We start from the raw sequence: 16,819 nt of genomic DNA on the forward strand, positions 1-16,819 counted from the left end.
AGCATATTAGCATATTAGCATATTAGCATATTAGCATAGCATATTAGCATATTAGCATATTAGTATATTAGCATATTAGCATATTAGCATAGCATATTAGCATATTAGCATATTAACATATTAGCATATTAGCATAGCATATTAGCATATTAGCATATTAGCATAGCATATTAGCATAGCATATTAGCATATTAGCATATTAGCATATTAGCATATTAGCATAGCATATTAGCATATTAGCATATTAGCATATTAGCGTATTAGCGTATTAGCATATTAGCATATTAGCATATTAGCATAGCATATTAGCATATTAGCATATTAGCATATTAGCATATTAGCATATTAGCATAGCATATTAGCATATTAGCATATTAGCATATTAGCATAGCGTGTTAGCATATTAGCATATTAGCATAGCATATTAGCATATTAGCATATTAGCATATTAGCATATTAGCATATTAGCATAGCATATTAGCATATTAGTATATTAGCATATTAGCATATTAGCATATTAGCATATTAGCATAGCATATTAGCATATTAGCATATTAGCATATTAGCATAGCATATTAGCATATTAGCATATTAGCATATTAGCATATTAGCATAGCATATTAGCATATTAGCATATTAGCATATTATCATATTAGCATATTAGCATAGCGTGTTAGCGTATTAGCATATTAGCATATTAGCATAGCATATTAGCATATTAGCATATTAGCATATTAGCATAGTATATTAGCATATTAGCATATTAGCATATTAGCATATTAGCATATTAGCATATTAGCATATTAGCATATTAGCATAGCATATTAGCATATTAGCATATTAGCATATTAGCATATTAGCATAGCATATTAGCATATTAGCATATTAGCATAGCATATTAGCATATTAGCATATTAGCATATTAGCATAGCATATTAGCATATTAGCATATTAGCATATTAGCATATTAGCATAGCATATTAGCATATTAGCATATTAGCATAGCATATTAGCATATTAGTATATTAGCATATTAGCATATTAGCATATTAGTATATTAGCATATTAGCATATTAGCATAGCATATTAGCATAGCGTGTTAGCGTATTAGCATATTAGCATATTAGCATAGCATATTAGCATATTAGCATAGCATATTAGCATATTAGCATAGCATATTAGCATATTAGCATATTAGCATATTAGCATATTAGCATATTAGCATAGCGTGTTAGCATATTAGCGTATTAGCATATTAGCATATTAGCATATTAGCATATTAGCATAGCATATTAGCATATTAGCATATTAGCATATTAGCATATTAGCATATTAGCATAGCATATTAGCATATTAGCATATTAGCATATTAGCATATTAGCATTGCATATTAGCATATTAGCATATTAGCATATTAGCATATTAGCATAGCATATTAGCATATTAGCATATTAGCATATTAGCATATTAGCATAGCATATTAGCATATTAGCATATTAGCATAGCATAGCATATTAGCATATTAGCATATTAGCATATTAGCATATTAGCATATTAGCATAGCATATTAACATATTAACATATTAGCATATTAGCATATTAGCATAGCATATTAGCATATTAGCATATTAGCATATTAGCATATTAGCATAGCATATTAGCATATTAGCATATTAGCATAGCATATTAGCATATTAGCATATTAGCATATTAGCATATTAGCATAGCATATTAGCATATTGGCATATTAGCATATTAGCATATTAGCATATTAGCATAGCATATTAGCATATTAGCATATTACCATATTAGCATAGCGTGTTAGCGTATTAGCATATTAGCATAGCATATTAGCATATTAGCATATTAGCATATTAGTATAGCATATTAGCAGATTAGCATATTAGCATATTAGCATATTAGCATAGCATATTAGCATATTAGCATATTAGCATATTAGCATATTAGCATATTAGCATAGCATATTAGCATAGCATATTAGCATATTAGCATATTAGCATATTAGCATATTAGCATAGCATATTAGCATATTAGCATATTAGCATATTAGCATATTAGCATAGCATATTAGCATATTAGCATATTAGCATATTAGCATATTAGCATATTAGCATAGCGTGTTAGCGTATTAGCATATTAGCATATTAGCATAGCATATTAGCATATTAGCATAGCATATTAGCATATTAGCATAGCATATTAGCATATTAGCATATTAGCATATTAGCATATTAGCATATTAGCATAGCGTGTTAGCATATTAGCGTATTAGCATATTAGCATATTAGCATATTAGCATATTAGCATATTAGCATAGCATATTAGCATATTAGCATATTAGCATATTAGCATAGCATATTAGCATAGCTTGTTAGCATATTAGCATAATAGCATATTAGCATATTAGCATATTAACATATTAGCATAGCATAGCATATTAGCATATTAGCATATTAGTATATTAGCATATTAGCATATTAGCATATTAGCATATTAGCATAGCATATTAGCATATTAGCATATTAGCATATTAGCATATTAGCATAGCATATTAGGATATTAGCATATTAGCATAGCATATTAGCATATTAGCATATTAGCATATTAGCATAGCATATTAGCATATTAACATATTAGCATATTAGCATATTAACATATTAGCATATTAGCATAGCATATTAACATATTAGCATATTAGCAGATTTGTATATTAGCATATTAGCATAGCATATTAGCATATTAGCATATTAGCATATTAGCATATTAGCATATTAGCATAACGTGTTAGCATATTAGCGTATTAGCATATTAGCATAGCGTGTTAGCGTATTAGCATATTAGTATATTAGCATATTAGCATATTAGCATATTAGCATATTAGCATAGCATATTAGCATATTAGCATAGCATATTAGCATATTAGCATATTAGCATATTAGCATATTAGCATATTAGCATAGCGTGTTAGCATATTAGCGTATTAGAATATTAGCATATTAGCATATTAGCATAGCATATTAGCATAGCATATTAGCATATTAGCATATTAGCATATTAGCATAGCATATTAGCGTATTAGCATATTAGTATATTAGCATATTAGCATATTAGCATATTAGCATAGCATATTAGCATAGCATATTAGCATATTAGTATATTAGCATATTAGCATATTAGCATAGCATATTAGCATATTAGCATATTAGCATATTAGCATAGCATATTAGCATATTAGCATATTAGCATATTAGCATAGCATATTAGCATATTAGCATATTAGCATATTAGCATATTAGCATATTAGCATAGCATATTAGCATATTAGCATATTAACATATTAGCATATTAGCATAGCATATTAGCATATTAGCATATTAGCATATTAGCATATTAGAATATTAGCATAGCATATTAGTATATTAGCATATTAGCATATTAGCATATTAGCATAGCATATTAGCATATTAGCATATTAGCATATTAGCATATTAGCATATTAGCATAGCATGTTAGCGTATTAGCATATTAGCATATTAGCATATTAGCATATTAGCATATTAGCATAGCATATTAGCATATTAGCATATTAGCATATTAGCATATTAGCATATTAGCTTATTAGCATATTAGCATATTAGCATAGCATATTAGCATATTAGCATATTAGCATATTAGCATATTAGCATAGCGTGTTAGCGTATTAGCATATTAGCATATTAGCATATTAGCATAGCATATTAGCATATTAGCATATTAGCATATTAGCATATTAGCATAGCATATTAGCATATTAGCATATTAGCATATTAGCATATTAGCATATTAGCGTATTAGCATATTAGCATAGCATGTTAGCGTATTAGCATATTAGCATATTAGCATATTAGCATATTAGCATATTAGCATATTAGCATAGCATAGCATATTAGCATATTATCATATTAGCATATTAGCATATTAACATATTAGCATATTAGCATAGCATATTAGCATATTAGCATATTAGCATATTAGCATAGCATATTAGCATATTAGCATATTAGCATAGTAGCATATTAGCATAGCGTGTTAGTGTATTAGCATATTAGCATATTAGCATAGCATATTAGCATATTAGCATATTAGCATATTAGCATATTAGCATATTAGTATAGCATATTAGCATATTAGCATATTAGCATATTAGCATATTAGCATAGCATATTAGCATATTAGCATAGCATATTAGCATATTAGCATATTAGCATATTAGCATATTAGCATATTAGCATATTAGTATAGCATATTAGCATATTAGCATATTAGCATATTAGCATATTAGCATAGCATATTAGCATATTAGCATATTAGCATATTAGCATAGCATATTAGCATATTAGCATATTAGCATATTAGCATATTAGCATAGCATATTAGCATATTAGCATATTAGCATATTAGCATATTAGCATAGCATGTTAGCGTATTAGCGTATTAGCATATTAGCATAGCGTATTAGCGTATTAGCATATTAGCATATTAGCATAGAATATTAGCATATTAGCATATTAGCATATTAGCATAGCATATTAGCATATTAGCATATTAGCATATTAGCATATTAGCATAGCATATTAGCATATTAGCATATTAGCATAGCATATTAGCATATTAGCATAGCATATTAGCATAGCGTGTTAGTGTATTAGCATATTAGCATATTAGCATAGCATATTAGTATATTAGCATATTAGCATATTAGCATATTAGCATATTAGCATAGCATATTAGCATATTAGCATATTAGCATATTAGCATATTAGCATAGCATATTAGCATATTAGCATATTAGCATATTAGCATATTAGCATATTAGCATAGCATATTAGCATATTAGCATATTAGCATATTAGCATATTAGCATAGCATATTAGCATATTAACATATTAGCATATTAGCATATTAGCATAGCATGTTAGCGTATTAGCATATTAGTATATTAGCATATTAGCATATTAGCATATTAGCATATTAGCATATTAGCATATTAGTATATTAGCATATTAACATATTAGCATATTAGCATAGCATATTAGCAAATTAGCATATTAGCATATTAGCATATTAGTATATTAGTATATTAGCATATTAGCATATTAGCATATTAGCATAGCATATTAGCATAGCATATTAGCATATTAGCATATTAGCATATTAGCATAGCATATTAGCATATTAGCATATTAGCATATTAGCATATTAGCATAGCATATTAGCATATTAGCATATTAGCATATTAGCATAGCATATTAGCATATTAGCATATTAGCATATTAGCATATTAGCATATTAGCATAGCATATTAGCATATTAGCATATTAGCATATTAGCATATTAGTATATTAGTATATTAGCATATTAGCATATTAGTATATTAGCATATTAGCAAAGCATATTAGCATATTAGCATATTAGCATATTAACATAGCATATTAGCATATTAGCATATTAGCATATTAGCGTATTAGCATAGCATATTAGCATATTAGCATATTAGCATATTAGTATATTAGCATAGCATATTAGCATATTAGCATATTAGCATATTAGCGTATTAGCATATTAGCATATTAGCATATTAGCATATTAGTATATTAGCATAGCATATTAGCATATTAGCATATTAGCATATTAGTATATTAGCATATTAGCATATTAGCATAGCATATTAGCATATTAACATATTAACATATTAGCATATTAGCATATTAACATATTAGCATAGCATATTAGCATATTAGCATAGCATATTAGCATATTAGCATATTAGCATAGCATATTAGCATATTAGCATATTAGCATAGCATATTAGCATAGCATATTAGCATATTAGCATATTAGCATATTAGCATAGCATATTAGCATATTAGCATATTAGCATATTAGCATATTAGCATATTAGCATATTAGCATAGCATATTAGCATATTAGCATATTAGCATATTAGCGTATTAGCGTATTAGCATATTAGCATATTAGCATATTAGCATAGCATATTAGCATATTAGCATATTAGCATATTAGCATAGCATATTAGCGTATTAGCATATTAGTATATTAGCATATTAGCATATTAGCATATTAGCATATTAGCATAGCATATTAGCATATTAGCATATTAGCATATTAGCATAGCATATTAGCATATTAGCATATTAGCATATTAGCATAGCATATTAGCATATTAGCATATTAGCATATTAGCATATTAGCATATTAGCATATTAGCATAGCATATTAGCATATTAGCATATTAGCATATTAGCATGGCATATTAGCATATTAGCATATTAGCATATTAGCATATTAGCATATTGGCATAGCATATTAGCATATTAGCATATTAGCATATTAGCATATTAGCATAGCATATTAGCATATTAGCATATTAGCATATTAGCATATTAGAATATTAGCATAGCATATTAGTATATTAGCATATTAGCATATTAGCATATTAGCATATTAACATATTAGCATATTAGCATAGCATATTAGCATATTAGCATATTAGCATATTAGCATATTAACATATTAGCATATTAGCATATTAGCATAGCATATTAGCATATTAGCATATTAGCATATTAGCATATTAGCTTAGCATATTAGCATAGCATATTAGCATATTAGCATATTAGCATATTAGCATATTAGCATAGCGTGTTAGCGTATTAGCATATTAGCATATTAGCATAGCATATTAGCATATTAGCATATTAGCATATTAGCATAGCATATTAGCATATTAGCATATTAGTATATTAGCATATTAGCATATTAGCATATTAGCATATTAGCATATTAGCATATTAGCATAGCATGTTAGCGTATTAGCATATTAGCATATTAGCATATTAGCATATTAGCATAGCATATTAGCATATTAGCACATTAGCATATTAGCATATTAGCATAGCATATTAGCATATTAGCATATTAGCATATTAGCGTATTAGCATATTAGCATATTAGCATATTAGCATATTAGCATAGCATGTTAGCGTATTAGCATATTAGCATATTAGCATATTAGCATATTAGCATAGCATAGCATATTAGCATATTATCATATTAGCATATTAGTATATTAGCATATTAGCATATTAGCATAGCATATTAGCATATTAGCATATTAGCATATTAGCATATTAGCATATTAGCATATTAACATAACATATTAGCATATTAGCATATTAGCATAGCATATTAGCATATTAGCATAGCGTGTTAGTGTATTAGCATATTAGCATATTAGCATAGCATATTAGCATATTAGCATATTAGCATATTAGCATATTAGCATATTAGTATAGCATATTAGCATATTAGCATATTAGCATATTAGCATATTAGCATAGCATATTAGCATATTAGCATATTAGTATATTAGCATAGCATATTAGCATATTAACATATTAGCATATTAGCATATTAGTATATTAGCATAGCATGTTAGCGTATTAGCATATTAGCATATTAGCATATTAGCATATTAGCATATTAACATATTAGCATATTAGCATATTAGCATATTAGCATAGCGTGTTAGCATATTAGCGTATTAGCATATTAGCATATTAGCATATTAGCATATTAGCATATTAGCATAGCATATTAGCATATTAGCATATTAGCATATTAGCATATTAGCATAGCATATTAGCATATTAGCATATTAGCATATTAGCATAGCGTGTTAGTGTATTAGCATATTAGCATATTAGCATAGCATATTAGCATATTAGCATATTAGCATATTAGCATATTAGCATATTAGCATATTAGCATATTAGCATAGCGTGTTAGTGTATTAGCATATTAGCATATTAGCATAGCATATTAGCATATTAGCATATTAGCATATTAGCATATTAGCATATTAGCATAGCATATTAGCATATTAGCATATTAGCATATTAGCATATTAGCATATTAACATATTAGCATATTAGCATAGCATATTAGCATATTAGCAGATTAGCAGATTTGTATATTAGCATATTAGCATAGCATATTAGCATATTAGCATATTAGCATATTAGCATATTAGCATAACGTGTTAGCGTATTAGTGTATTAGCATATTAGCATAGCGTGTTAGCGTATTAGCATATTAGTATATTAGCATATTAGCATATTAGCATATTAGCATATTAGCATATTAGCATATTAGCATAGCATATTAGCATATTAGCATAGCATATTAGCATATTAGCATATTAGCATATTAGCATATTAGCATAGCGTGTTAGCATATTAGCGTATTAGCATATAAGCATATTAGCATATTAGCATATTAGCATATTAGCATATTAGCATAGCATATTAGCATATTAGCATATTAGCATATTAGCATATTAGCATATTAGCGTATTAGCATATTAGTATATTAGCATATTAGCATATTAGCATATTAGCATATTAGCATATTAGCATAGCATATTAGCATATTAGCATATTAGCATATTAGCATATTAGCATAGCATATTAGCATATTAGCATATTAGCATATTAGCATAGCATATTAGCATATTAGCATATTAGCATATTAGCATAGCATATTAGCATATTAGCATATTAGCATATTAGCATATTAGCATAGCATATTAGCATATTAGCATATTAGCATATTAGCATATTAGCATAGCATATTAGCATATTAGCATATTAGCATATTAGCATATTAGAATATTAGCATAGCATATTAATATATTAGCATATTAGTATATTAGCATATTAGCATATTAGCATAGCATATTAGCATATTAGCATATTAGCATATTAGCATATTAGCATATTAGCATAGCATGTTAGCGTATTAGCATATTAGCATATTAGCATATTAGCATATTAGCATATTAGCATTGCATATTAGCATATTAGCATATTAGCATATTAGCATATTAGCTTATTAGCATATTAGCATATTAGCATAGCATATTAGTATATTAGCATATTAGCATATTAGCATATTAGCATATTAGCATATTAGCATAGCGTGTTAGCGTATTAGCATATTAGCATATTAGCATAGCATATTAGCATATTAGCATATTAGCATATTAACATATTAGCATATTAGCATAGCATGTTAGCGTATTAGCATATTAGCATATTAGCATATTAGCATAGCATAGCATATTAGCATATTATCATATTAGCATATTATCATATTAGCATATTAGCATATTAGCATATTAGCATAGCATATTAGCATATTAGCATATTAGCATATTAGCATATTAGCATAGCATATTAGCATATTAGCATATTAGCATATTAGCATATTAGCATATTAGCATAGCATATTAGCATATTAGCATATTAGCATATTAGCATATTAGCATATTAGCATAGCATATTAGCATATTAGCATATTAGCATATTAGCATAGCATATTAGCATATTAGCATATTAGCATATTAGCATATTAGCATAGTATATTAGCATATTAGCATATTAGCATATTAGCATATTAGCATATTAGCATATTAGCATAGCATATTAGCATATTAGCATATTAGCATATTAGCATATTAGCATAGCATATTAGCATATTAGCATATTAGCATATTAGCATATTAGCATATTAGCTTAGCATATTAGCATAGCGTGTTAGCGTATTAGCATATTAGCATATTAGCATATTAGCATATTAACATATTAGCATATTAGCATAGCATATTAGCATATTAGTATATTAGCAGATTTGTATATTAGCATATTAGCATAGCATATTACCATATTAGCATATTAGCATATTAGCATATTAGCATATTAGCATAACGTGTTAGCGTATTAGCGTATTAGCATATTAGCATAGCGTGTTAGCGTATTAGCATATTAGTATATTAGCATATTAGCATATTAGAATAGCATATTAGCATATTAGCATATTAACATATTAGCATATTAGCATATTAGCATAGCATATTAGCATATTAGCATAGCATATTAGCATATTAGCATATTAGCATATTAGCATATTAGCATAGCATATTAGCATATTAGCATATTAGCATATTAACATATTAGCATAGCATATTAGCATATTAGCATATTAGCATATTAACATATTAGTATATTAGCATATTAGCATAGCATATTAGCATAGCATATTAATATATTAGCATATTAGCATAGCATATTAGCATATTAGCATATTAGCATATTAGCATATTAGCATAGCGTGTTAGCGTATTAGCGTATTAGCATATTAGCATAGCGTGTTAGCGTATTAGCGTATTAGCATATTAGCATATTAGCATAGCATATTAGCATATTAGCATATTAGCATATTAGCATATTAGCATATTAGCATATTAACATAGCATATTAGCATATTAGCATATTAACATATTAGCATATTAGCATATTAGCATAGCGTGTTAGTGTATTAGCATATTAGCATATTAGCATAGCATATTAGCATATTAGCATATTAGCATATTAGCATAGCATATTAGCATATTAGCATAGCGTGTAAGCGTATTAGCATATTAGCATATTAGCATATTAGCATATTAGCATATTAGCATAGCATATTAACATATTAGCATATTAGCATATTAGCATATTAGCATATTAGCATATTAGCATAGCATATTAGCATATTAGCATATTAGCATATTAGCATAGCATATTAGCATATTAGCATATTAGCATATTAGCATATTAGCATATTAGCATATTAGCATAGCATATTAGCATATTAGCATATTAGCATATTAGCGTATTAGCATAGCATATTAGCATATTAGCATATTAGCATATTAGCATATTAGCATAGCATATTAGCATATTAGCATATTAGCATATTAGCATATTAGCTTAGCATATTAGCATAGCGTGTTAGCGTATTAGCATATTAGCATATTAGCATATTAACATATTAGCATATTAGCATAGCATATTAGCATATTAGTATATTAGCAGATTTGTATATTAGCATATTAGCATAGCATATTACCATATTAGCATATTAGCATATTAGCATATTAGCATATTAGCATATTAGCATAACGTGTTAGCGTATTAGCGTATTAGCGTATTAGCATATTAGCATAGCGTGTTAGCGTATTAGCATATTAGTATATTAGCATATTAGCATATTAGCATAGCATATTAGCATATTAGCATATTAGCATATTAGCATATTAGCATATTAGCATAGCATATTAGCATATTAGCATAGCATATTAGCATATTAGCATATTAGCATATTAGCATATTAGCATATTAGCATATTAGCATAGCATATTAGCATATTAGCATATTAGCATATTAACATATTAGCATAGCATATTAGCATATTAGCATATTAGCATATTAACATATTAGTATATTAGCATATTAGCATAGCATATTAGCATAGTATATTAACATATTAGCATATTAACGTAGCATATTAGCATATTAGCATATTAGCATATTAGCATATTAGCATAGCGTGTTAGCGTATTAGCGTATTAGCATATTAGCATAGCGTGTTAGCGTATTAGCATATTAGCATATTAGCATAGCATATTAGCATATTAGCATATTAGCATATTAGCATATTAGCATATTAGCATAGCATATTAGCATATTAGCATATTAGCATATTAGCATATTAGCATAGCATATTAGCATATTAGCATATTAGCATATTAACATAGCATATTAGCATATTAGCATATTAACATATTAGCATATTAGCATATTAGCATAGCGTGTTAGTGTATTAGCATATTAGCATATTAGCATAGCATATTAGCATATTAGCATATTAGCATATTAGCATAGCATATTAGCATATTAGCATAGCGTGTAAGCGTATTAGCATATTAGCATATTAGCATATTAGCATATTAGCATATTAGCATAACATATTAACATATTAGCATATTAGCATATTAGCATATTAGCATATTAGCATAGCATATTAGCATATTAGCATAGCATATTAGCATATTAGCATATTAGCATATTAGTATATTAGCGTATTAGCATATTAGCATATTAGCATATTAGCATATTAGCATAGCATATTAGCATATTAGCATATTAGCATATTAGCATATTAGCATAGCATATTAGCATATTAGCATATTAGCATATTAGCATATTAGCATAGCATATTAGCATATTAATATATTAGCATATTAGCATATTAGCATATTAGCATAGCGTGTTAGCGTATTAGCATATTAGCATAGCATATTAGCATATTAGCATAGCGTGTTAGCGTATTAGCATATTAGCATATTAGCATAGCATATTAGCATATTAGCATATTAGCATATTAGCATATTAGCATATTAGCATAGCATATTAGCATATTAGCATACTAGCATATTAGCATAGCGTGTTAGTGTATTAGCATATTAGCATATTAGCATATTAGCATATTAGCATATTAGCATAGCATATTAGCATATTAGCATATTAGCATATTAGCATATTAGCATATTAGCATAGCATATTAGCATAGCATATTAGCATATTAGTATATTAGCATATTAGCATATTAGCATATTAGCATATTAGTATAGCATATTAGCATATTAGCATATTAGCATATTAGCATAGCATATTAGCATATTAGCATATTAGCATATTAGCATATTAGCATAGCATGTTAGCGTATTAGCATATTAGCATATTAGCATATTAGCATATTAACATATTAGCATATTAGCATAGCATATTAGCATATTAGCATATTAGCATATTAGCATATTAGCATAGCATATTAGCATATTAGCATATTAGCATATTAGCATAGCATATTAGCATATTAGCATATTAGCATATTAGCATAACGTGTTAGCGTATTAGCATATTAGCATATTAGCATAGCATATTAGCATATTAGCATATTAGCATATTAGCATAGCATATTAGCATATTAGCATATTAGCATATTAGCATATTAGCATAGCATATTAGCATATTAGCATATTAGCATATTAGCATATTAGCATATTAGCATAGCATGTTAGCGTATTAGCATATTAGCATAGCATATTAGCATATTAGCATATTAGCATATTAGCATATTAGCATATTAGCATAGCATATTAGCATATTAGCATAGCGTATTAGCGTATTAGCATATTAGCATATTAGCATAGCATATTAGCATATTAGCATAGCATATTAGCATATTAGCATATTAGCATATTAGCATATTAGCATATTAACATATTAGCATATTAGCATATTAGCATAGCGTGTTAGCATATTAGCGTATTAGCATATTAGCATATTAGCATATTAGCATATTAGCATATTAGCATATTAGCATATTAGCATATTAGCATAGCATATTAGCATATTAGCATATTAGCATATTAGCATATTAGCATATTAGCATAGCATATTAGCATATTAGCATATTAGCATATTAGCATAGCGTGTTAGTGTATTAGCATATTAGCATATTAGCATAGCATATTAGCATATTAGCATATTAGCATATTAGCATATTAGCATAGCATATTAGCATATTAGCATATTACCATATTAGCATATTAACATATTAGCATATTAGCATAGCATATTAGCATATTAGCATATTAGTATATTAGCATATTAGCATATTAGAATATTAGCATAGTATATTAGTATATTAGCATATTAGCATATTAGCATATTAGCATATTAGCTTATTAGCATATTAGCATATTAGCATAGCATATTAGCATATTAGCATATTAGCATATTAGCATATTAGCATAGCGTGTTAGCGTATTAGCATATTAGCATAGCATATTAGCATATTAGCATATTAGCATATTAGCATATTAGCATATTAGCATATTAACATAGCATATTAGCATATTAGCATATTAGCATATTAGCGTATTAGCATATTAGCATATTAGCATATTAGCATATTAGCATAGCATGTTAGCGTATTAGCATATTAGCATATTAGCATATTAGCATATTAGCATAGCATAGCATATTAGCATATTATTTTATTAGCATATTAGCATATTAACATAGTATATTAGCATAGCATATTAGCATATTAGCATATTAGCATATTAGCATATTAGCATAGCATATTAGCATATTAGCATATTAGCATATTAGCATATTAGCATAGCGTGTTAGTGTATTAGCATATTAGCATATTAGCATAGCATATTAGCATAGCATATTAGCATATTAGCATATTAGCATATTAGCATATTAGCATATTAGTATAGCATATTAGCATATTAGCATATTAGAATAGCGTGTTAGCGTATTAGCATATTAGTATATTAGCATATTAGCATATTAGCATAGCATATTAGCATATTAGCATATTAGCATATTAGCATAGCATATTAGCATATTAGCATAGCATATTAGCATATTAGCATATTAGCATATTAGCATATTAGCATATTAGCATAGCATATTAGCATATTAGCATATTAGCATATTAACATATTAGCATAGCATATTAGCATATTAGCATATTAGCATATTAACATATTAGTATATTAGCATATTAGCATAGCATATTAGCATAGCATATTAACATATTAGCATATTAGCATAGCATATTAGCATATTAGCATATTAGCATATTAGCATAGCGTGTTAGCGTATTAGCGTATTAGCATATTAGCATAGCGTGTTAGCGTATTAGCATATTAGCATATTAGCATAGCATATTAGCATATTAGCATATTAGCATATTAGCATATTAGCATATTAGCATATTAGCATATTAGCATAGCATATTAGCATATTAGCATATTAGCATATTAGTATATTAGCATAGCATATTAGCATATTAGCATATTAGCATATTAACATAGCATATTAGCATATTAGCATATTAACATATTAGCATATTAGCATATTAGCATAGCGTGTTAGTGTATTAGCATATTAGCATATTAGCATAGCATATTAGCATATTAGCATATTAGCATATTAGCATAGCATATTAGCATATTAGCATAGCGTGTAAGCGTATTAGCATATTAGCACATTAGCATATTAGCATATTAGCATATTAGCATATTAGCATATTAGCATAACATATTAACATATTAGCATATTAGCATATTAGCATATTAGCATATTAGCATATTAGCATATTAGCATAGCATATTAGCATATTAGCATAGCATATTAGCATATTAGCATATTAGCATATTAGTATATTAGCGTATTAGCATATTAGCATATTAGCATATTAGCATATTAGCATAGCATATTAGCATATTAGCATATTAACATATTAGCATATTAGCATAGCATATTAGCATATTAGCATATTAGCATATTAGCATAGCATATTAGCATATTAATATATTAGCATATTAGCATATTAGCATATTAGCATAGCGTGTTAGCGTATTAGCATATTAGCATAGCATATTAGCATATTAGCATAGCGTGTTAGCGTATTAGCATATTAGCATATTAGCATAGCATATTAGCATATTAGCATATTAGCATATTAGCATATTAGCATATTAGCATAGCATATTAGCATATTAGCATATTAGCATATTAGCATATTAGCATAGCGTGTTAGTGTATTAGCATATTAGCATATTAGCATAGCATATTAGCATATTAGCATATTAGCATATTAGCATATTAGCATAGCATATTAGCATAGCATATTAGCATATTAGCATATTAGCATATTAGCATATTAGCATATTAGCATAGCATATTAGCATATTAGCATATTAGCATATTAGCATATTAGCATAGCATATTAGCATATTAGCATATTAGCATATTAGCATATTAGCATATTAGCATATTAGCATAGCATGTTAGCGTATTAGCATATTAGCATATTAGCATATTAGCATATTAGCATATTAGCATATTAACATATTAGCATATTAGCATAGCATATTAGCATATTAGCATATTAGCATATTAGCATATTAGCATATTAGCATAGCATATTAGCATATTAGCATATTAGCATATTAGCATATTAGCATAGCATATTAGCATATTAGCATAGCATATTAGCATAGCGTGTTAGCGTATTAGCATATTAGCATATTAGCATAGCATATTAGCATATTAGCATATTAGTATATTAGCATATTAGCATATTAGCATAGCATATTAGCATATTAGCATATTAGCATATTAGCATAGCATATTAGCATATTAGCATATTAGCATAGCATGTTAGCGTATTAGCATATTAGCATAGCATATTAGCATATTAGCATATTAGCATATTAGCATATTAGCATAGCGTATTAGCGTATTAGCATATTAGCATATTAGCATAGCATATTAGCATATTAGCATAGCATATTAGCATATTAGCATATTAGCATATTAGCATATTAACATATTAGCATATTAGCATATTAGCATATTAGCATAGCGTGTTAGCATATTAGCGTATTAGCATATTAGCATATTAGCATATTAGCATATTAGCATATTAGCATATTAGCATATTAGCATAGCATATTAGCATATTAGCATATTAGCATATTAGCATAGCATATTAGCATATTAGCATATTAGCATATTAGCATATTAGCATAGCGTGTTAGTGTATTAGCATATTAGCATATTAGCATAGCATATTAGCATATTAGCATATTAGCATATTAGCATAGCATATTAGCATATTAGCATATTAGCATATTACCATATTAGCATATTAACATATTAGCATATTAGCATAGCATATTAGCATATTAGCATATTAGCAGATTTGTATATTAGCATATTAGCATAGCATATTAGCATATTAGCATATTAGCATATTAGCATAT

The sequence above is a fragment of the Brienomyrus brachyistius genome, unplaced genomic scaffold, assembly GCF_023856365.1.
Source record: "Brienomyrus brachyistius isolate T26 unplaced genomic scaffold, BBRACH_0.4 scaffold170, whole genome shotgun sequence".
NCBI lineage: Eukaryota > Metazoa > Chordata > Actinopteri > Osteoglossiformes > Mormyridae > Brienomyrus > Brienomyrus brachyistius.